The following is a 23,648-nucleotide window of genomic DNA, read 5'->3' as shown; positions in this document are numbered from 1 at the left end:
GGGCCAAAACAAACAAGATGAATTTTAATAGGGAGAAATGTAAAGTATTGCAGTTGGGCAATAAAAATGAGAGGCACAAATACAAGATGGGTGACACCCGGCTTGAGAGCAGTACATGTGAAAAGGATCTAGGAGTCTTGGTTGACCACAAACTTGACATGAGCCAACAGTGTGACGCGGCGGCTAAAAAAGCCAATGCAATTCTGGGCTGTTCTACAGTGGAATTTGCTGCCAAGGAGTGTGGTGGAGTCTCCTTCTTTGGAGGTCTTTAAGCAGAGGCTTGACAACCATATGTCAGGAGCGCTCTGATGGTGTTTCCTGCTTGGCAGGGGGTTGGACTCGATGGCCCTTGTGGTCTCTTCCAACTCTATGATTCTATGATTCTATGAGTAGTTAATCAAATTGAGTTCAGTGGGATTAACTCTCAGTCTGATCCACTATTGAATAGCTCTTATCAATAGAAGGTTCTCTCTGATGTTTATTTGAAATCTCCTTTCTTGTTACTTGAAAACCCTGATTTGGAGCAAGAGAAAACAAGCATGTTCCATCTTCCTGGTGACAGCTCTTGAGATATTTGAAAATGGCTATCATTCCTCTCCTCAGTCTCATCATAGATAAACATACCAAACCCCTCATCCATTCCTCATAAGGCTTGGTTTCCAGACCATCTTTGTTGCCCTCCTTTGCACATGTTCCAGCTTGTCAATATCCTTCTTAAATTGTGGTGATCAGAACTGGACACAGACTTCAGGTGACCAAGGCAGAATAGAGCAGTACTATTACTTCCTTTGATCAGGACACTATACTTCTGTTGATGCAGATCCCTTGAACCTTTCCACATGTACTATTGGCATCATGTACTATTACTCATCTTAGATTTGTGTATTTGTCCCTATTGTAATTCATGTTCTTACTTTTGTCCAAGTTTTAAAATATTTTAAGCTTAATAGTGTCTAGAGTAGGGGTTGCTAATGTGGGGTAATGGGATGTCGTCCCTTACATGTCGGAGGTCTTTTCTCTGGTCTCTCCCTGCAGTGACTTCATTTTCGTGAGTCAGTGATGGTCGTTGGAATTCACTGAATTCTATACTTAATAATAAGTACCTTTCAGTGCTGAAACAAAGCTTAGTCTAAGTTCAGAAAATGAAAGCATAAGGACATTCAGCTTCAGAACAGGTTTTTAAAAATACATTCTTACTAATACTCTAGTAGTTTAGGTAAAGTCTTGCAAAATGGGCTGGTCAAAAGGCCTCTCCCAAACACACAAACATGCATACATTTGAGTATTCATTTCTCTATCCAGAAATGGGAATCCCTCCTATATTCTCTTAATTCACAAGACATTCGTCCGAATTTTTTGCACGAGCATAAGTCCCATTCATATCTAAAATGGATTCTCCCAGGTAAAAGGGTAAATGTTTGCTGCCTCACTCATTATTCTGAGGCTGCAACTCTAGGTTTGATCATTCTTTTGATGTAATACAATGAGTGGCTTGGTTCTTACACAAGCTCTTCAGGCAGTGCTGGTGGGGGTTCCTCAGTGAATGTTGCTGGAGAGGAGAAGAAGGCACCATGGAAAACAATGCCACCAATGAGGAACTCTCCTGGCTGATGATATGTGTGAAGTGGATGTTTTCGTCCATGGAGCCTGCATTTTGCTATGTGAGCCTCACATACATTGTAAGAAATCAGTTCCAGCAGCAAGATCACTACAACCCACATCCTTAATACAAGGGCAACTCTTTTTTTATGCAGAAACTATGTTTTTTTCTGGCAATACTAGAATAGGTTTCTCCAAGATAAAAATAGTCTCATTTAAATAGTAGATTAATTTTCCCAGAGGACACAGTACGGGAGTATCCCAAATTAGACTTGCTGATCCCAGACAGTATTTAAATAATTCTGGTTAAGTTGTAGTATCCTTTGTGTTATATTGCCAGGGGCCAGAGAAAATACACAGGGATTTTTGAGGAGCAGCATATTAATTATAGCCCTGTTAATAACCAAGCAGGAGTGTAGTTGTTCATTCAATGCTCGAGATTCCCTGTGGAATTGCAGAATGGAATTGCAGAAGAAAATTGCTGAAGAAAATATTCAGAACTGTTATTTTAATTTCCCTTTCATTAGATAATAATAGACCAGTGGTGTATGGGTGAAATTAGAACTTAGAAGCTCATAATAGAAGACCTTGTAGCCAATGAAGACTCCAAAATGAAGAATGGTGTAGGCAACATCTTGGAATTTGGCTGAGTGGATCTGGATTCACACCAGCCATATGGCATGTCTGCAATGGCTGCTCATTGCTGTTCTGTGGTACTACAGTTGTGTCCCCTGGCTCTCAGCATCCTTCCCCTGTGCCTTGGGAATGCATGTTTGCTCAAACCCTCAAGGGCCAATGCCCCTGTGATTCTGGAGAGGTTGAGATGGTTCCCCAGGTCCTCTTGTATGACTCCTTTTTATTTTTTTAAATATGTATTCTGCTTCACTTCCAGTAGGGCAAGGGTTGGGGATGTGTGGCACTCCAGATGTTGATGGATTCCAAAACCAACCAACCCCAGCCAGTATGGAAAATGATCAGCAATGACGAGGGCTGTAGTCTAGCAATATCTGGAGGGCTATAGGCTTCCCAGCCAAACTTTAAAGGATTAAAAGCAGATAACAACAAAAGAAATATGTCTGCCTGTGTTTTTATATCTGCTGTAAGCCACTCAAAGTGGCCGGGGAAACTCAGCCAGGTGGGTGGGTTATAAATAATAAAATTATTATTATTATTATTATTATTATTATTATTATTATTATTATTATTTGATGAAGGGTGCCAACAGTCAGTGGAATCTCCAACAATATACTTGTCACATATATGATACGTATATGTATTAAGTATAGAGTGTTCTGATACATAACATGTGTTGGTGAAATAAAACTTTTCAATTGTTGCTCCCCATCTGTCAAATGTGTTGCGCAGTGAGGTCTGCAAGGTCCTTTGCTGCCATCTTTTCCAAGGACCAGAGGGCAGAATTCATTTACATTTTCTTGTCTAGGACTCTGAATTTCTCCAAGGAGACATGATTCAGAAAAAAATCTTGTGGGGAGGGGAACCCAATTCAATGGCGAGTATGTTATCTCACAGTACATTGAGAAACTATGGAACTCAATGACATAGGAAACAATGGTGGGGACAGTGCATTTGCGGCTTGACAGTTTCCCACAGGCATCTGGTTGGTCAGTGAGAGTTCAAGCTGCTGGATTAGATGGGACATTGGCCTGATTTAAGAGGATCATCTTCCATTTCTATGATCTTGGTTATGGATAGGTTGATGGTGAAATATGACTGTTAGCAGTACAAAACAATAATTCATAAATGAGTACTCGTATATTCCATGGCCACAATTGTACAGTTTCACAGATCCTATTATGTTGAAAGCTGTAAAACAACTTTGATCATTCAGAATTAAGGACAGATAAAGATTTCCTTGCATATATTTTGAGAGGAATTGTTCTGAGTCTTCTTGTCAGCACATGCTACAAGAGAATAATGAATGTGTAAACATAAGATTCTTTTCTTCAAAGCAGATAAGTCAATTTTACAAATGAATTTTCAACTATGGGAATTTGGATTCTAGAAAAAATTATAAAAGGCAGCAGCTGAACTTATATTTCCAAATATTCTACTGTACACACAGAGAAAAGCACAAAAGACAGCAAAGGGCAGGTTTCTCATTTCTTTAATTTTTCTTCCTTACTAGCTGTTCTCTATTGTTCAGCTCAGGCCTCAGAATGATTATGTAACATTTGGGGGAAAAGATGCAACACAGCAACCCACCACCGGAGGCTAAGATGGAGAAGATCTCCACAGCTACCATGTATTTTCCCTTGGTGCTCAGGTAGGAAGGAATAAAGGACAGCCAAACACTGCAGAAGACCAACATGCTGAAAGTGATAAACTTGGCTTCATTGAAACTGTCTGGTAACTTCCTGGCAAGGAAAGCCATAACAAAACTCACAGTTGCCAGGCAGCTCATGTAGATGAGGACACAGTAAAACATTGTTACAGACCCCTCATTACATTCTAGTATAATTTCTTCTGTCATTGAATGCATGTCCGCATCTGGGTATGGGGGAGAGGTTGCCAGCCACACAGTACATATCCCTGCTTGAACAATGGAGCAAGAAAAGGCAATGGAGTGGCCTAGTCCTTTCCCCACCCATTTCCTCATCCTGGAATCTGGTTTTGTAGCCATGAAGGCCAAAAGCACAGTGAAGGTTTTTGCCAGGACACAAACAACAGCGGTTGAGAATATGATGCCGAAAGCTGTTTGTCGGAGGAGGCACGTCACCTTCTCAGGTCGGCCAATGAAGAGCAAAGCACAAAGGAAGCAGAGCAGGAGAGAGATGATGAGAGCGTAGGTGAGGTTTCGGTTGTTTGCAATGACAATGGGTGTGTCATGGTGCTTCATAAATATACCTAGTACCAGAGCTGTGATCAAGGAAAGGGAAAGAGAGAAACAGGCTAAACTGATGCCCAAAGGTTCTTCATAAGACAAGAAGCTTATATCCTTGGGCAGACATGCATCCTGGTATTTGCTTGGATAGTCTTTGTCTGGGCATTTATTACAGTCTTTCATATCTGGGGGGAAGGAAATATATTAGGTCATACATTTGAATTTGGTGAAATGTTTACTTTCTGTCTGTGAAAGTAATGATAACTACAGAGTCTGGATCTATTTAATCTATTTATTTCTCCTACCATACTGGTTTGCAATCTTTCCCTCTGCACATGGGATGCAATCGTAGCAGCAAGGGGGCTGTCCCTCCTTCACTTTCTTGCTGGATCCTGGAAGACATCTCTCAGTACAGAGAGAAAGAGGCCGAGTCTATTCCGTAAATGAAAGAGCAGAAGGATCAGCAAGAGAACAATGAGTTTGGAAATCTTCATGTTCCTGGGCCCCTCTCTATGTTACTAAGCTGAGTCAGTCTTTCAGCAATATTTAGAATGGCTATATTTTTTTAGTAGTAGTAATGTTTGAATTGATGTCATACTCCCTCTATTGTTCTGGGATGTGTAGTTGTTGTGATTACATAGCAGTTCCCCACATTTAGCAAGAAAGGCAAAATCTTGGGGCTTATCTATCCTCTTTTCTTCAGTTAAATATCAGTATTTTATAATTGTTAAGAAATATTTATAGAATATTTCTAAATAAAATAAAATAAAATAAAATAAAATAAAATAAAATAAAATAAAATAAAATAAAATAAAATAAAATAAAATAAAATAAAATAAAATATTTGCCTTTATTCTTTGAGTGACTTCTAGCAGTAAGCTTTTGGCTCTTAATGTGGTACTTGGATGCTTTGGTCATATTCTACACAGTGACATGTAGTTTAAAAGACAATGAGTAGACATGCAGGTGAATATTCATTGCTTATGCAAGACTGAATCACCTTGGAATTATATAACAATTTGGCCCTACCTGATTAAACCAACCGTTCCATGTTATGGCATCTTCATCAAGGAAGAATGATTGGTCTGGCGAAGCCTGTGGATCTATCCTCCCGACACTCACTCTTTGCAAACTTTGGTTGTTGAATATAATCCAATTGACAATATTCAAGCTAGATACCACCTCACCATGCTGGTTGATGAAGACCACATCTCCAGCCGTATTGTTAAATGAGATACTTCTCAGAAAGTGATGGAGCTAGATTGAAAACAGAAAAAGCACGTTTGTAAAAGGCTGCAATTCTAATACATGGCTAAGGTATCTTTATCCTGTGGGCAGGACCTACAGCAAGTGGTGGGTGGTGATACAGTCAACTGTGAGTGGAGTCAGGTCCAGGGATGGAGAGACCACCAATTTTCTCTCTCTCTCTCTTTTTTAAAGTAATATTTATTCAGAATTTTAAAGGTTACAAAAAAGTAAAAAAAAGACAAACAAAATAAAAAACAAGAGAAAAAATACAATCATTTAAAAAAAAAGATAACGGGAAAAACAAATCAAACCTTTACATATTTTTCTTTCTTTAACTTATTTCCTTGACCTCCTCACACCTCCCGTTTTTGTATTCTAATTCAAATTGTTAATTCAGCAAATCCTTGCACATTCTCTCTTTCCTAACAGAATCCTTAAATTTACCATATTTTTAAAAAACCGCTTTTACTTTATCCAATCTTAACTCTCATCCAAGGCTTTATATCTATACTTATTCTTAATACGTTTCCCTAAGGTCGGAAAAGATTCCATTCCACGAATTTCCCAACTCTCATTAAAAAAAACAAAAAAACAAATTATATTATATGCATATTGATTTCCCAATTTCCGTTCCACCCAAACCCCTTCCCGGTTTCAGTCCCCAGCATAAGTCCATCAATCTCCAAAAAGCCATCAACCCGGAGATCTTAAATCCGAGGCTCTTAAATCTCTTTCATGTCCCCTCTGCCAGTCTTTTTGATAGTCTTTAGTATTAAAAGCCAAATCTCGGGGAAGCTCCAACCCAACAGCATCCACATTCCTGAGACCACCAATTTTCTCTCTCCCACATCCCTCTCCCTCCCTTTCCCGTTTTAACAACCTTTCTTTATCTCCCCCGCCCTACACCTCTTTTCCTCTTTCCCTGTTCATCTCAGGAGACACCAGAGTAGTGTGTGATCACCTGATCTGAGGGAGGATTTGGTGTATATGGAATAGAGAGAATGCTGAACATCTCTCTTGACCATTAGCACTGTCTCTTATCTGTGAATGCAGTGGCATCCCAGTGGTCTCCATACTTCTCCCATGGAAGTGATTTTCCTTGTCAGAGATGAAAGAGCAAGTTGACAACATTTTGGAAACCCATACCTTGTGGGGGAATAACAGGCCTCTTCCACTTGAGGAAGTTTAGCCTATTACCTGCCAAAACTGTTGATTCTGATTCTTCCCTCTCCCTCTGTATGCCATTTCTCTGTGCCTGGGTCTGGATGAGAACATCGCATGTAAAGCATGGGCCATGGCGTAGACAGCACTATGGATGCTGTAACTGTGGCCTGTCATGCTCATTTCAAAAAATGATCCGGGAAGGCTCTCCAGCTTCTCTTCTCCGGTGCAAATATTCCCCTCCACCTTGTCTGCAGTCATATCTGGGAATACACATTCAAAGGCCTGTTGCCAGAAGTCCCTGATAAAACCGTCCCCATCTGTGCTGGAAGGGTTTCTGTGAACAACATACTGATGAAATCCTGGTGGGTTTCTGAAGTGAATTTCAAAGGATATAGCACCATTGAATATTCTTGCATCCCAGTTCCTTTGAATGACTAATGAAGTGAACTCAACCTGGGCCGTTATTATCCATACTTTACTTTTTATATTGTATGTCATGTCATCATGTACTGATACGTATGGAAGCCATCTCAAAATTGCCATGTAATAAGATTCTCCATAGGAAACTATTATATTAGCTGTGCTGCTAAAAATTTTATGATTTATATTTGCCCCCTGTTGTAGCATGTCATTTATTTCAGAAATAAAACTTAAAGTGGGGATTCTTTCTAGGAATGCAAAGCAGACACCACTCTTGGTAAATATTGGAGAGATGGTTTGCAGAAATCTTTCTCCATTGTCATTGTCCATTGCAATGACTCCAATCCACGTCCACCTGAAATGCAGAAGCAAAGAGAGAATTCCCTCATACTGAAGGGCTTCTGAGGCTGCCATCTGGTAGAAGGGAAGCCCTGGGCTTTTATCATTCATCACCGGAGCAGAGCCATAAATGAGCTAAAAAGTAAGTGGAGGAAGAGAAGAGACAAAGTAGATTCCTTTCACAGTATTCATATACATTACGTGGTGAACCCTGTTAGTCAAATATTCCCCTTGTCAATATTTCAGGGTTTAGTGCATCTCTCTCATTTATACAAAAGACATACATGCAGATGGACTGAAAACTGGGATCATCTCCCATTTGTGGTTTGGAAACCTGTGCTTTGCTGAATGGAGAGGGGCACTGTGTCTGTTTTTTACTATCTTTATAAATCTTGTTAACACTTGATGTCTGGAGCAGGGCATTGTGTCTACTTCACTTAAAAACACACAAAAGTTTTTTTATGTCATTGCAAAATTTCGCAGGGTCTTGTACAATGGATAAAACTGGATGGGGGAACATACCATGCCTCCAACAGCAGATTTCCTGGATATTATCTGGCTTTGTCAGAATTGCAACTTGGGTTAGATGCACATGTCTTCTCTGGAGCTTCGTCTTTCTTCATGCCCCATCACACAGCAAAACTGTGATGATTCTTCTCAGACTTTATTTATGAACATTTATTTCACTTGTGAATCAGCTGCTAAATACTTTTACTGTTCGCCTGCGGAACTGGATGGTATCTGCGTTTTGCCATAACTTCTCTATATCTTTAATTATCTCCAGTGTGCTAAAGAGGGATAGTTATTGTACTGGCTCCTACCTGTAAGGTTTTTGTAGCTGTAAGCATTTTCCCCACTTCCCCAGCAGCTTATTTGACATGCCCTCCTCACTAATTTTTCCACTGGCGCCTGAAATCTTATTTCTTTTATCCAGTAAGCAATTCCCCCCTTTACTCAGCAGTTCAATTCAGATACCCTCCTAACTAAGCAGAAAATGATGCATAACCAAAAACTGCTGGTGAGAGAGAAGCCCACTCTCCCATCAGTGGCATTTGTTATATACTGTAAGTGATCTAAATTTGTGTGTAAGACGGGAGAGTTACACATTTTTTTCAGGTATTGCAGTAAAGGTAAAGGGACCCATGACCATTAGGTCCAGTCGTGACCAACTCTGGGGTTGCGGCCCTCATCTCGCTTTATTGGCCGAGGGAGCCGGCATACAGCTTCCAGGTTATGTGGCCAGCATGACTAAGCCGCTTCTGGCAAACCAGAGCAGCGCACAGAAACGCTGTTTACCTTCCAGGTGCTGCGGTACCTATTTATCTACTTGCACTGTGACGTGCTTTCAAACTGCTAGGTTGGCAGGAGCTGGGACAAAGCAACGGGAGCTCCCCCATCAGGGGATTCGAACCGACAACCTTCTGATCGGCAAGCCCTAAGCTCTTTGCTTTAACCCACAGCACCAACCGTGTCCCCACAGGTATTGCAACCTCCCCCTTTATTCAGGTTTGTCTGTCTGTCTGTCTGTTGTTTGCTTATATTACAATTATGGTCGGTGGAAGAAGATTGGAAAAAATTTAAAGCTTATTTACAGAAATATTGTAAAATTAATGAGCTTTACAAAAATGGTGGAATGAAGTTATATGGCTTTGGCAGAAATGTTATAAGGAATTAGGTACAGATAGATTGTTAATGGGGAAAAAAATAAGATTAGAACATGTTAAGATTAATTACAGGACAGAAAATAGAGGAAGATGGAAAGGAATTGCTGGAATAGTTAATTGAAGTGGAATACAAAAAGGGAGGCGTGAGGAAGTCAATGAAACAAGTGTATGAAAGATAAGATTGAAAATATTGGAAGTGTTTTAATTGCTTTTGCTTTGTTTTGTTAATTCAATGTTTTATGTAGTGTTTTTGTTTTTGTATTGTATTATATTGATTCGTTTATTTTTTTTCTTTTTCTTATTCTGTAATTTCTAAATTCTTAATAAATATTATTTTTTTAAAAAAAATATATTACAATTATGTACCATCTTTATTTTCTGAGAATCTCAAGGTGGTGTACATGGTTCTCCTTGCAATTTCATCTTTACCTGGAACAGATGCTGAGGAACCTGCCTCTTCCTCTATGCAAGCTAATAGAGGTATTGATCATGAATTTCCTACCTGCGGAATCTTATAGATATCCAAAATAGTTGCCACATAAAAGGAGATTTCAGAATCCAGTCCCCCACTGACCCCAGTCAGATGATTTTCAACATCACATATATAGTTTGGGACAAATTTTTCCACCATGGATAAAAGCAGCAGTGTGGCGAGATATGTGCTCCTTGCACTGATATAGCTGTCATATAAGTGGAAGCCCAAAGTGATATTGGGTAAGATGTGAGGGTCTTCATTGATCTCCTTGACTGCAAATGCCAAGGCCACAATGTGCTGGTATAGCTTAGGCACCACCCTAGAATGAGAGTTGCAAATGTATCAGCAGGAACTTCAAAAGACGTATTCTTTTACATATCAACAGAGTAGTTAATAATATTGAGTTCAGTGGGATTAACTCTCAGTCTGATCCACTACTGAATAGCTCTTATCAATAGAAGGTTCTCTCTGATGTTTATTTGAAATCTACTTTCTTGTTACTTGAAAACCCTGATTTGGAGCAAGAGAAAACAAGCATGTTCCATCTTCCTGGTGACAGCTCTTGAGATATTTGAAAATGGCTATCATTCCTCCCCTCAGTCTCATCTTAGATAAACATACTAAACCACCTCATCCGTTCCTCATAAGGCTTGGTTTCCAGACCATCTTTGTTGCCCTCCTCTGCACATGTTCCAGCTTGTCAATATCCTTCTTAAATTGTGGTAATCAGAACTGGACAAAGACTTCAGGTGACCAAGGCAGAATAGAGCAGTACTATTACTTTCTTTGATCAGGACACTATACTTCTGTTGATGTAGATCCCTTGAACCTTTCCACATGAACTACTGGCAAGCCAAGTTTTACTCATCTTAGATTTGTGTATTTGTCCCTATTGTAATTCATGTTCTTACTTTTGTCCAAGTTTTAAAATATTTTAAGCTTAATAGTATCTAGAGTAGGGGTTGCTAATGTGGGGTAATGGGATGTCGTCCCTTACATGTTGGAGGTCTTTTTCTGACACTTACAAAGTCTCTGGTCTCTCTGGTCTCTCCCTGCAGTGACTTCATTTTCATGAGTCAGTGATGGTCATTGGAATTCACTGAATTCTATACTTAATAATAAGTACCTTTCAGTGCTGAAACAAAGCTTAGTCTAAGTTCAGAAAATGAAAGCATAAGGACATTCAGCTTCGGAACAGGTTTTTAAAAATACATTCTTACTAATACTCTAGTAAAAACAAAATAAAAAAAAATCCTTCCAGTAGCACCTTAAAGACCAACTAAGTTAGTTCTTGGTATGAGCTTTCGTGTGCATGCACACTTCTTCAGATACACTGTTTTGACTATAGCAGACTAACACGGCTACCTATCTGTAACTAATAATCTAGTAGTTTAGGTAAAGTCTAGCAAAATGGGCTGCTCAAAAGGCCTCTCCCAAACACACAAACATGCATACATTTCAGTATTCATTTCTCTATCCAGAAATGGGAATTTCTCCTATATTCTCTTAATTCACAAGACATTTGTTCCATTTTATTGCACCAACATAAGTCCCATTCATATCTAAACTGGATTCCCCAGGTAAAAGGGTAAACATTTGCTGCCTCACTCATTATTCTGAGGCTGCAACTCTAGGTTTGATCATTCTTTTGATGTAATAAAATGAGTGGCTTAGTTCTTACACGAGCTCTTCAGGCAGTACTGGTGGGGGTTCCTCAGTGAATGTTGCTGGAGAGGCGATGAAGACACCATGGAAAACTATGCCACCAATGAGGAACTCTCCTGGCTGATGAGACGTGTGAAGTGGATGGTGTGGACCTTGGAGCCTGCATTTTGCTATGTGAGCCTCACATACATTGTAAGAAATCAGTTCCAGCAGCAAGAACACTAAAAACACCATCCTTAATACAAAGGCAACTATTTGTTTTATGCAGAAACTATGTTTTTTTCTGGCAATACTAGAATAGGTTTTTCCAAGATAAAAATTGTCTCATTTAAATGGTAGATTAATTTCCTGAGAGTACACAATACGGGAGTATCCCAAATTAGACTTGCTGATCCCAGACAGTATTTAAATAATTCTGGTTAAGTTGTAGTATCCTTTGTGTTATGTTGCCATTGGCCAGAGTAAATACATAGGGATTTTTGAGGAGCAGCATATTAATTGTAGCCCTGTTAATAACCAAGCAGGATTGTAGTTGCTCATCCAATGCTCGAGATTCCCTGTGGAATTGCAGAAGAAAATTGCTGAAGAAAATATTCAGAACTGTTATTTTATTTCCTCTTTCATTAGATGATAATAGACCAATGGTGTATGGGTGAAATTAGACGTTAGAAGCTCATAATAGAATACCTTGTAGCCAATGGAGACTCCAAAATGTAGCATGGTGTAGTCAGCATCTTGGAATTTGGCTGAGTGGACCTGGAGTCACACCAGCATATGGCATGTCTGCAATGGCTGCTCATTGCTGTTATGTGGGATTACAGTTGTGTCAACTGGCTCTCAGCCTCCTTCCCCTGTGCCTTGGGAATGCATGTTTGCTCAAACCCTCAAGGGCCAATGCCCCTGTGATTCTGGAGAGGTTGAGTTGGTGCCCCATGCCCTCCTGTATGACTCCTTTTATAGAGCCTTGTGAAAAGTCTCTCTTGATTCTTTCAGCCTCCATGAGCTAGAAACTTAGGGAGAAAAAGTATTCCTGAAATCTCCCAGACCCACAGTTCATCCAGGTGCAGTTGAGGGTGGTCATGATTCCTAAAGTTGCTGAGCCTGACTTTCTAGCCTTTTGGGTGAATTTTAAGTCAGTGTTCACCATCATTCAGTGATGCTGATATCTCTGGCTTCTTCTGCAAACTTCTGCATTTTATTTTTTAAATATGTATTCTGCTTCACTTCCACTAGGACAAGGGTTGGGGATGTGTGGCACTCCAGATGTTGATGAATTGCAAAAGCAACCAACCCCATGGAAAATGGTCAGCAATGACGAGGGCTGTAGTCTATAGGCTATAGTTGTTGTTGTTGTTTAGTCGTTTAGTCGTGTCCGACTCTTCGTGACCCCATGGACCAGAGAACGCCAGGCACTCCTGTCCTCCACTGCCCCCCGCAGCTTGGTCAGACTCATGCTGGTAACCTCGAAAACACTATCCAACCATCTCGTCCTCTGTCGCCCCCTTCTCCTTGTGCCCTCCATCTTTCCCAACATCAGGGTCTTCTCCAGGGAGTCTTCTCTTCTCATGAGGTGGCCAAAGTACTGGAGCCTCAGCTTCACAATCTGTCCTTCCAGTGAGCACTCAGGGCTGATTTCCTTCAGAATGGAGAGGTTTGATCTTCTTGCAGTCCATGGGACTCTCAAGAGTCTCCTCCAGCACCATAATTCAAACTATGGCAAGTTCTTAAAGAAATGGGAGTGCCTGATCACCTCATCTGTCTCCTGAGAAATCTCTATGTGGGACAAGAAGCTACAGTTAGAACTGGATATGGAACAACTGACTGGTTCAAAATTGGGAAAGGAGTACGACAAGGCTGCATTTTGTCTCCCTGCTTATTTAACTTATATGCAGAATTCATCATGCGAAAGGCTGGGCTGGATGAATCCCTAGCCGGAATTAAGATTGCCGGAAGAAATATCAACAACCTCAGATATGCAGATGACACAACCTTGATGGCAGAAAGTGAGGAGGAATTAAAGAACCTTTTATTGAGGGTGAAAGAGGAGAGTGCAAAATATGGTCTGAAGCTCAACATCAAAAAAACGAAGATCATGGCTACTGGTCCCATCACCTCCTGGCAAATAGAAGGGGAAGAAATGGAGGCAGTGAGAGATTTTACTTTCTTGGGTTCCATGATCAATGCAGATGGTGACAGCAGCCACGAAATTAAAAGACGCCTGCTTCTTGGGAGAAGGGCAATGCTTTTGAATTATAGGCTATAGGCTTCCCAGCAAAACTTTAGGGGATTAAAAGCAGATAACAACAAAAGAAATAATATGCTTGCCTGTGTTTTTATATTTGCTGTAAGCCACTCAAAGTGGCCGGGGAAAGCGAGGTGGGTGGGTTATAAATAATAAAATAATAATAATAATAATAATAATAATAATAATAATAATAATAATTCCTACTTCCTTCCATTTCTTCCTCCACTTGAATGCCCTGGACCTTCTACAAGGAGGGCATAATCTTACAGACAATACTTAACAAGCATAGTCCACAGATGTCCAAACAGAAATAAATGTTTTAAGGTTTAATGGGGCTTACTCTGGTTTACTTGCATTCTCCATTCATCATGATTAGATCTAATCAATTTTATCTGCTCATCAAACATTTGATGAAGGGTGCCAACAGTCAGTGGAATATCCAACAATATACTTGTCACATATATGATATGTATGTGTATTAAGTATAGAGTGTTCTGATACATCACATGTGTTGGTGAAATAAAACTTTTCAATTGTGGCTCCCCATCTGTCAAATGTGTTGCACAGTGAGGTCTGCATGGTCCTTTGCTGCCATCTTTCCCAAGGACCAGAGGGCAGAATTCATTTACATTTTCTTGTCTAGGACTCTGAATTTCTCCAAGGAGACATGATTCAGAAAAAATCTTGTGGGGAGGGGGTATGTATGTGTATTAAGTATAGAGTGTTCTGATATATCACATGTGTTGGTGAAATAAAACTTTTCAATTGTGGCTCTCCATCTGCAAATGTGTTGCACAGTGAGGACTTTTCCAAGGACCAGAGGACAGAATTCATTTATAATTTCTTATCTAGGACTCTGAATTTCTCCAACGAGACATGATTCAGAAAAAAATATTTGGGGGGAGGGGAACCCAATTCAATGGGGCATATGTTATCTCACATTACATTGGTAAACTATGGAGCTCACTGACACAGGAAACAATGGTGGGGACAGTGCATTTGCATTTGGTTACAGCTTGAAGGTTTCCCACATGTATCTGGTTGGTCAGTGAGAGTACAGGCTGCTGGACCACATCATCTTCCATTTATACGTTCTTGGGTATGGAAAGGTTGATGGTGAAATATGACTGTTAGCAGTACAAAACAATAATTCATAAGTACTCGTATATTCCGTGGCCACAATTGTACAGTTTCACAGATCCTATTATGTTGAAAGCTGTAAGACAAATTTGATCATTCAGAATTAAGGACAGATAAAGATTAACTTGCATATATTTTGACAAGAATTGCTTTGAGTTCCTGTTAGCACATGCTACAAGAGAATAATGTATGTGTAAACGTATGGTTGTTTTTTTCAAAGCAAATAAGTCAATTTTACAAATAAATTTTCAACTATGGGAATCTGGACTCTAGAAAAAATTATAAAAGGCAGCAGCTGAACTTATATTTCCAAATATTCTACTGTACACACAGAAAAGCACGAAAGACAGCAAAGGGCAGGTTTATTATTTCTTTAAATTTTCTTCCTTATTAGCTGTTCTCTATTGTTCAGCTCAGGCCTCAGAATAATTATATAACATTTTGGGGAAAAGATGCAACCCAGCAACCCACCACCGGAGGCTAAGATGGAGAAGATCTCCACAGCTACCATGTATTTTCCCTTGGTGCTCAGGTAGGAAGGAATAAAGGACAGCCAAACACTGCAGAAGACCAACATGCTGAAAGTGATAAACTTGGCTTCATTGAAACTGTCTGGTAACTTCCTGGCAAGGAAAGCCACAGCAAAACTTACAGTGGCCAGGGAGCTCATGTAGATGAGGACACAGTAAAACATTGTTACAGACCCTTCATTACATTCTAGTATAATTTCTTCTGTCATTGAGTACATGTCCACATCTGGGTGTGGGGGTGAAGTTGCCAGCCACACAGTGCATATGCCTGCTTGAACAATGGAGCAGAAAAGGAGAATGGAGTGGCCTAGTCCTTTCCCCACCCATTTCCTCATCCTGGATTCTGGTTTTGTAGCCATGAAGGCCAAAACTACCGTGAAGGTTTTGGCCAGGACACAAGAAACAGCGGTTGAGAAGATGATACCAAAAGCTGGTTGCCGGAGGAGACATGTGACCTTCTCAGGTCGGCCAATGAAAAGCAATGCACACAGGAAGCAGAGCAGGAGAGAGATGATGAGAGTGTAGGTGAGGTTTCGGTTGTTTGCAATGACAATGGGTGTGTCGTGGTGTTTCATAAATAAAGAGGCCAAACTGATGCCCAAAGGTTCTTCATAAGACAAGAAGCTTATATCCTTGGGTAGACATGCATCCCGGTTCTTGCTTGGATAGTCATTGTCTGGGCATTTATAACAGTCATTCATATCTGGAAAAAATAAGGATATGGTCCTTAGCTCCTTTAACGCCAGCTTGCTGAAATGCTTACTTTCTGTCTGAGAAGAAAAGAGCTCAGCTCAAAATAAAACATATGTCCAGTACTCTGTTATGTGGTTCTGAGTGATGTCGTCCTATAATCAACCCAGGCAAGGCCATTCCTCCTCATGATATTTGAATGTATCGTCACACTAGCTTGAGTGCAGCTTATGTAAGTCGGAAGGAGTGACAAGGACCAGTCCGGATACGATTTGAACCACATACCACATAGCTACTCTCAATGCAATTTTATTCTCATTTGATTAACATATTCCAACTCTCTCTCTAAATATTAACCCTGTATACCCACATCGTTCAGCCTGTATGCTGAGATTAAGCTCTGATTGCCTTTTCTCAGTTCTGCCATTGCAAGATGTGAGGCTACAGGGAACCGGGCACAGGGCACAGGGCCTCCTTTGTAGTGGCGCCCACCCTAAGAATGTCTGACCATCAGATGTCAAGGAAATAAACAACAATCTGACTTTTAGAAGACACCTGACGGCAGCCCTATATAGGGAAGCCCTTAATGTTTGAAGTTTTACTGTGGTTGATGTTTTAATTTGTTGGAAGCTGTCCAGCATTGTTGGGGCAACCCAGTCACATAGACTGAATATAAATTATTGTTACTACTGCTACTACCACCAATATCTGAAGGACGGAGCGGCAGGGACACACATACAATAACTTCTATCTTCTTTTGAAACTTAACCTCATCCATCCTGACACCTTTCAATCAAATGGACCCATTAAATCAAATTCTTTCCCTTACCATCCTGGTTTGCAATCTTCCCCTCTGGACATGGGATGCAATCGTAGCAGCAAGGGGGCTCTCCCTCCTTCACTTTCTTGCTGGATCCTGGAAGACATCTCTCAGTACAGACAGAAAGAGGCTGAGTCTAATGCATAAATGGAATAGCAGAAGAATCATCGAGAGAATAATGAGTTGAGAATGTTTCAGGTTCTAAGGCTCCTCTCTATGTTTCTAAACTGACACAGAATGCCTCTACCAAGAGCAATTGCTACTTTTCTTTTTAGTAGTAGTAATGTTTTTCGTGACGTAATATCTCCTCTATTGTTCTGGGTAGCACAGGCACACTTAGAAGTTACTCTAGTGTCCCTGTTAATCTTGTTTACTTTACAATACATATTTTGAGATACCTCTCTTTTTTCAGACTGATGCATCCATTCCCTATGCTCTTCACACCTTTGCTCTCAGCCCCCTCCTTCACTTTCTGTATCTTCACCACTTTTCCTGCTTCCACCTCTTCCACTGGCTCCCTTAGAAGACTAGTGGTATCCTGAACCTGCTGCTGCTGTCTGTTTTCACTTTTTTCCTCCTTTTCCCAACCACTTCATTTCTCCACATTTCTCGCAAAAAGGCAAAATCATGGGGCTTATCAATTCATACATAGTCTTTCACTCAGTTCAAAACCAGTATTTAATATTTATAAAGAAATCCCAATTTCTTTGGTTTATTTTGCAATAATTTTCTTTATATACTTAGGATTCATAGAATCATAGAATCATAGAATCATAGAGTTGGAAGAGACCACAAGGGCCATCGAGTCCAACCCCCTGCCAAGCAGGAAAAACCATCAGAGCACTCCTGACATATGGTTGTCAAGCCTCTGCTTAAAGACCTCCAAAGAAGGAGACTCCACCACACTCCTTGGCAGCAAATTCCACTGTCGAACAGCTCTTACTGTCAGGAAGTTCTTCCTAATGTTTAGGTGGAATCTTCTTTCTTGTAGTTTGGAACCATTGCTCCGTGTCCGCTTCTCTGGAGCAGCAGAAAACAACCTTTCTCCCTCCTCTATGTGACATCCTTTTATATATTTGAACATGGCTATCATATCACCCCTTAACCTCCTCTTCTCCAGGCTAAACATGCCCAGCTCCCTTAGCCGTTCCTCATAAGGCATCGTTTCCAGGCCTTTGACCATTTTGGTTGCCCTCCTCTGGACACGTTCCAGTTTGTCAGTGTCCTTCTTGAACTGTGGTGCCCAGAACTGGACACAGTACTCCAGGTGAGGTCTGACCAGAGCAGAATACAGTGGCACTATTACTTCCCTTGATCTAGATGCTATACTCCTATTGATGCAGCCCAGAATTGCATTGGCTTTTTTAGCTGCCGCGTCACACTGTTGGCTCATGTCAAGTTTGTGGTCAACCAAGACTCCTAGATCCTTTTCACATGTACTGCTCTCAAACCAGGTGTCACCCATCTTGTATTTGTGCTTCTCAATTTTTTTGCCCAAGTGCAATACTTTACATTTCTCCCTGTTAAAATTCATCTTGTTTGTTTTCGCCCAGTTCTCTAATCTGTCAAGGTCGTTTTGAAGTGTGATCCTGTCCTCTGGAGTGTTAGCCACCCCTCCCAGCTTGGTGTCATCTGCAAATTTGATCAGGATGCCCTTGAGTCCATCATCCAAGTCGTTGATAAAGATGTTGAATAAGACCGGGCCCAAGACAGAACCCTGTGGCACCCCACTAGTCACTCTTCTCCAAGATGAAGAGGAACCATTGATGAGCACCCTTTGGGTTCGGTCAGTCAGCCAGTTACAAATCCACTGAGTGGTAGCATAGTCAAGTCCGCATTTTACCAGCTTCTTTACAAGAATATCATGGGGCACCTTGTCAAATGCCTTGCTGAAATCAAGGTAGGCTACATCCACTGCGTTCCCTTCATCTACCAGGCTTGTAATTCTGTCAAAAAACGAGATCAGGTTAGTCTGACATGACTTATTTTTCAGAAACCATGCTGACTATTGGTGATCACAGTATTCCTTTCTAGGTGCTCACAGACTGTTTGCTTAATGATCTGCTCCAGAATCTTCCCTGGTATTGATGTCAGACTGACTGGGCGGTAATTATTTGGGTCCTCTCTTTCCCCCTTTTTGAAAATAGGGTCAACATTTGCCCTCCTCCAGTCTGCCGGGACTTCGCCTGTTCTCCAGGAATTCTCAAAGATGACTGCCAGTGGTTCAGAGATCACATCTGCCAGTTCTTTTAATACTCTTGGATGCAGTTCATCTGGCCCTGGAGACTTGAATACATCTAAACTAGCCAAGTATTCTTGTACTATCTCCTTAGTTATTCTGGGCTGTGTTTCCTCTGCTGAATCATTTGCTCCAAATTCTTCAGGTCGGGCATTGTTTTCTTTATCAGAGAAGACTGAGGCAAAGAAGGCATTGAGGAGTTCAGCCCTTTCTGTGTCCCCTGTTTGCATTTCACCATCTTCTCCTCTGAGTGACCCCACTGTTTCTTTCTTCTTCCTTTTGCTACGGACATACCCATAAAAGCCTTTTTTGTTGCTTTTAACCTCTCTAGCAAGCCTGAGTTCATTCTGTGCTTTAGCTTTTCTGACTTTGTGTCTACACGTGCTGGCTATTTGTTTGAATCCCTCTTTGGTGGTTTCCCCCCTTTTCCACTTTTTGTACACATCCTTTTTTAATCTTAACTCAGTTAAAAGTTCTTTAGATAGCCACCCTGGCTTCTTTAGGCACCTTCCATGTTTCTGTCTCATTAGTATTGCCTGAAGTTGTGCTTTTACTATCTCCCTCTTAACAAACTCCCAGCCATCATGAACTCCCTTTCCTTTTAGTATTACTGTCCATGGGATCTCACCCAGCACTTCCCTAAGTTTTATGAAGTCGGCTTTCTTAAAGTCAAGAAATTGAGTCCTAGTATGCTTGGCTGCTCCTTTCCGCTGTATAGTAAACTTCAGAAGAGCACGATCACTCGCGCCTAATGATCCTTCCATTTCTACCCCACTAACCAGGTCATCAACATTGGTTAGGACCAGATCTAAAATGGCTGTTCCTCTTGTTGCTTCTCCCACTTTCTGGACAACGAAGTTGTCTGCAAGGCCAGTGAGGAATCTGTTTGACCTTATGCTCTTGGCTGAGTTTGACATCCAGCAAATATCCGGGTAATTGAAGTCCCCCATTACTACTATCTCCCTTCCTTTTGCATGCTTGGCCATCTGTTCCAGGAAGGCATCATCTATGTCCTCCGTTTGGCTTGGGGATCTATAGTAAACTCCCACAATGAGGTCCCTGTTATTCTTCTCTCCCTTAATTTTGACCCAAATGCTCTCACTTTGGCTTTGAGGTTCTATATCTTGGATCTCTTCACAGGTATACACATCCCTGACATATAACGCCACTCCTCCTCCTTTCTTGTCTGGTCTGTTTCTCTGAAATAGATTGTATCCCTCCATTATTACATTCCAGTCGTGGGACTTATCCCACCAGGTTTCAGTGATGCCTATTATGTCATATTTAGTTTGCTGTACCAAGAGCTCAAGCTCATCTTGTTTATTACCCGTGCTTTGCGCATTAGTGTACAGACATTGAAGTCCATTAATCATTCCCCCGTGTCTATTATTTAAGGATTTTTTCCTCCCACCACTAGGTCTGCGTGCTGTTTGCTCCATTTGGTCTATGACATTTGGATGATCATCTTCATCAATTGATAGACTCCTACCTTCAGGAGCACTGTCTCCCTCCCCCACATTAGTCAGTTTAAAGCCCTCCTGATGAGGTTTCTGAGATTTTTGGCAAAAACATTCCTCCCAACCGTTGTGAGGTGCAGCCCATCGCTTGCCAGAAGTCCATCTTCAAGAAACTGCAGTCCGTGATCTAAGAATCCAAACTGTTCCTGTTTACACCATTTGCGAAGCCAGCTGTTCACTTCCACTATTTTTCCCTCTCTCCCTGGGCCACGTCGTTCAACTGGGAGGACAGATGAGATGACAATTTGTGCATTTAATTGCTTCAATTTCCTGCCCAGAGCCTCATAGTCTCTTTTGATCTTCTGGAGGCTATTGCTTGCAGTGTCATTGGTTCCCACATGAACCAAGAGGAAGTGGTATTTGTCAGTGGGTTCTATGATTCCTTGCAGTCGTTCAGTTACATCTTGGATTTTAGCCCCGGGGAGACAGCACACTTCCCGAGACATCTTGTCAGGCCCAGAGATCACGGCTTCTGTTCCCCTCAGTAGGGAATCCCCTATCACCACTACACGCCTCCTCTTAGGTTTGGTCGGGGTTCTTCCGTGATCTGTCCGTTCCAAGGTCGCCTGCACGTTCCCTGAGGACTGCTTTGCTGCTCGTCTTCATATACCTGATCGACTGTAATGAGGGAGAGATCCTCAAATGGAGTCTGCTCTTCGTCTTCCATGCCAGGGGAGAGGACCTCAAAGTGATTGTGTATTTCTAAACAATCAGAGCAAACCCTGGGCTTCCTACTTCTTTGAGTCACGTTTCTCCATATATCTGGCTCCTGTGTTGGTGAACTAGCCTCCTTCTCAGGGGAGTCCCCTGTCTCCTCCTTGGTGGAGATGGTGTGCTCTGTTGCTTCCAAGAAGAGCTCCAGCTCTCTAATTCTTTGGAGCGTAGATACACGTTCCTCCAGTTGCTGGACTTTGTCTTTTAAGAGGGCAATCAACATGCAATTGCTGCAGGTAAAGCTGCCTGATTCCTTTGGCATGATGGCAAACATTGTGCAGGAACCGCAGGCTCTGGCTGCAGTCTTTCAGAGGGAAAAAAAGAACCTATTTAATTAGTCCAACTGACCTCCTGTGCGCACTGTTTGATGTAAGAATGTTTCAAGGTTAACATGACCATGCAAAAATCCACTGGATAGCTAATTGGTCTTTCAGATGTACACCCTCTAGTGCAGGGGAAGTGTATGCCAAGGCCATGATTGGCTGAAAGAAAACATGCCCTTCTGTGTCTAGGCCTTTTCATAGAAAAACTGGTATTTGACTTGGGCCTACTGATACACATTCAGATGAAGATAGTGTGATGTAAAAATCACATTTGTGTGGATGAAGCTTGTGGTGGGGGTTTGTGAAGTGTTGGAATTAGGGTGAGACAACCTAGCTTTCGCTATTTTCGTTTCAATCAGATTCCCCAAGGTAAGTTTACACTGTTAGTCTTGCTTAACTGTATTTTATAGTAAAAGGGTTCTTCTGTTTTGTAACCTCCTTAATGAAATATTTGCCTTTATTCCTTGTTTTGACAGAGGGCTGCCTTCAGATGTCTTCTAAAAGTTGTGTAGGTCTTTTATCTCCTTGACATCTGCAGGGAGGGTGTTCCACAAGGAACACTGTTCTAGGGATATACATGGTGAATTGGCTTGTTTATTTATAAAGCACTTTATCCAAACCTTTAAGCCTGGGATTCCCATGGCAACCTCATACAGCTCATTGGTGCATGCCCAGGCCCTCTCCTCTACCATTTTAAATGATTTTTGTTAGTGAAATGAATTTTGCATTTTAAACTGAAGATGGAGCCAAAGTGACTGTAGAGTGGCATCTAGTGGCACCTTAACTTTTCTCCAGAATGTTTCTGGATCCCACATGGGGCCTATAGAGAAGATAGAGGGAGCAGACAAGCTAGATACATAAGTTACATAGAAGCAGTGGTGGGCTTACCTGCCCCTCCCCAATATTTTATTCAAGTTGTTGACCCTGCTTTGGCCATCCACTAATCAGTAACTTGCAGTTCAAAAGACAGTGATTAGAAAGGCAGGGGGATAAATATTGCTTAAGCTATATTGAATCTCTTCTGAATTACGGTAGATAAGAGTGTGGACCTACCTGATTAAACCATCTATGCCATATTATGGCGTCTTCATCAAGGGTTAATTTTTGGTCTGGAGGAGCTTGTGGATCTATCCTCCCAACTCTCACTCTGTGCAAACTTTGGTTGGGGAATATGATCCAGTTGACAATATCCAAGCTAGATGCTGCCTCTCCATTCTGGTTGATGAAGACCACATCTCCTGCAGTATTGTTAAATGAGATACTTCTCAGAAAGTGATGGAGCTGGATTGAAAACAGAAAAGACAGGTATTTAGAAAAGACTACAGTCTAATACAGGGCCGAGCAACCTTTTTTCCTGTGTGCAGAGCATTCAGTGAATGGTGGGTGGTGATTTAGGCAACTGTGAGTGGAGTCAGGTCCAAGCATGGAGAGAGCCAACCCATTTTCTTTCACAAGTATGCCAGTCTCCTTTTCTTACCCAAATTATTGCTAGTCTCTCTCTCCCTGTCTACCTCCGCTTCCACTGTTTAATGTTATGGAATGGGGAATTGGACCAAAATATTAAATTCCATGTTCAATTTCTTGAGGTTAACTGATGATGCCATAACTTCACAATATACCGTGATTTTTTAAAAATGGTGACAGAAGTTTTCAGTCATGCCAACTTTTGTTATTTTAAACAATGTGTTGGAAAACTTTGACGCTACCTAAGCCTTGTAATGCTGGATTCAGCTGATACTACTGTCGTTAATGCATGACTGACTAGGCTAAAGGCCCACAGACATTACCCCCCAGTCACCTCAGAACAAGTTGTAGGGAAATATGAGAAGTGTGAAGGAATCATGCTTATTCTCTGATACGAGGAATAAACATCTTCACTTTTTGTGGCTTCCTGTTGGGCATATCTTAAGGACAAACTTCCTTTCACCCCAAGTTCATTTTTTTGTACTGAGAATATGTGACTTGTATGATCAAGTTGGCTGTGGCTTTGCGCTTCTTCACCTGGTCTTTAGGA

The 23,648-nt window shown here is 41.2% G+C and overlaps 1 protein-coding gene and 1 pseudogene across 2 annotated transcripts in view; one reads left to right on the top strand and one right to left on the bottom strand.

The window, feature by feature from the left end:
- LOC307201991 (vomeronasal type-2 receptor 26-like) overlaps positions 1-23,648 on the top strand; it is a 139,822-nt gene that overhangs the window by 89,818 nt on the left and 26,356 nt on the right. The gene's annotated exons all lie outside the window — the stretch shown is intronic.
- The window catches only part of LOC307201977 (vomeronasal type-2 receptor 26-like), a 59,014-nt pseudogene that overhangs the window by 17,519 nt on the left and 17,847 nt on the right, over positions 1-23,648 (bottom strand). Inside the window, exons 3-4 of the transcript XR_013843913.1 lie at positions 22,688-22,915; positions 16,851-16,977 (exon numbers count right to left, since the gene is read on the bottom strand). The product of XR_013843913.1 is annotated as a vomeronasal type-2 receptor 26-like (transcript). The remainder of the gene's footprint in view (positions 1-16,850; positions 16,978-22,687; positions 22,916-23,648) is intronic.

This window comes from Podarcis cretensis (assembly GCF_951804945.1).
Source record: "Podarcis cretensis genome assembly, chromosome: 13".
NCBI lineage: Eukaryota > Metazoa > Chordata > Lepidosauria > Squamata > Lacertidae > Podarcis > Podarcis cretensis.
This window is presented reverse-complemented; position numbering and strand designations above follow the sequence as displayed.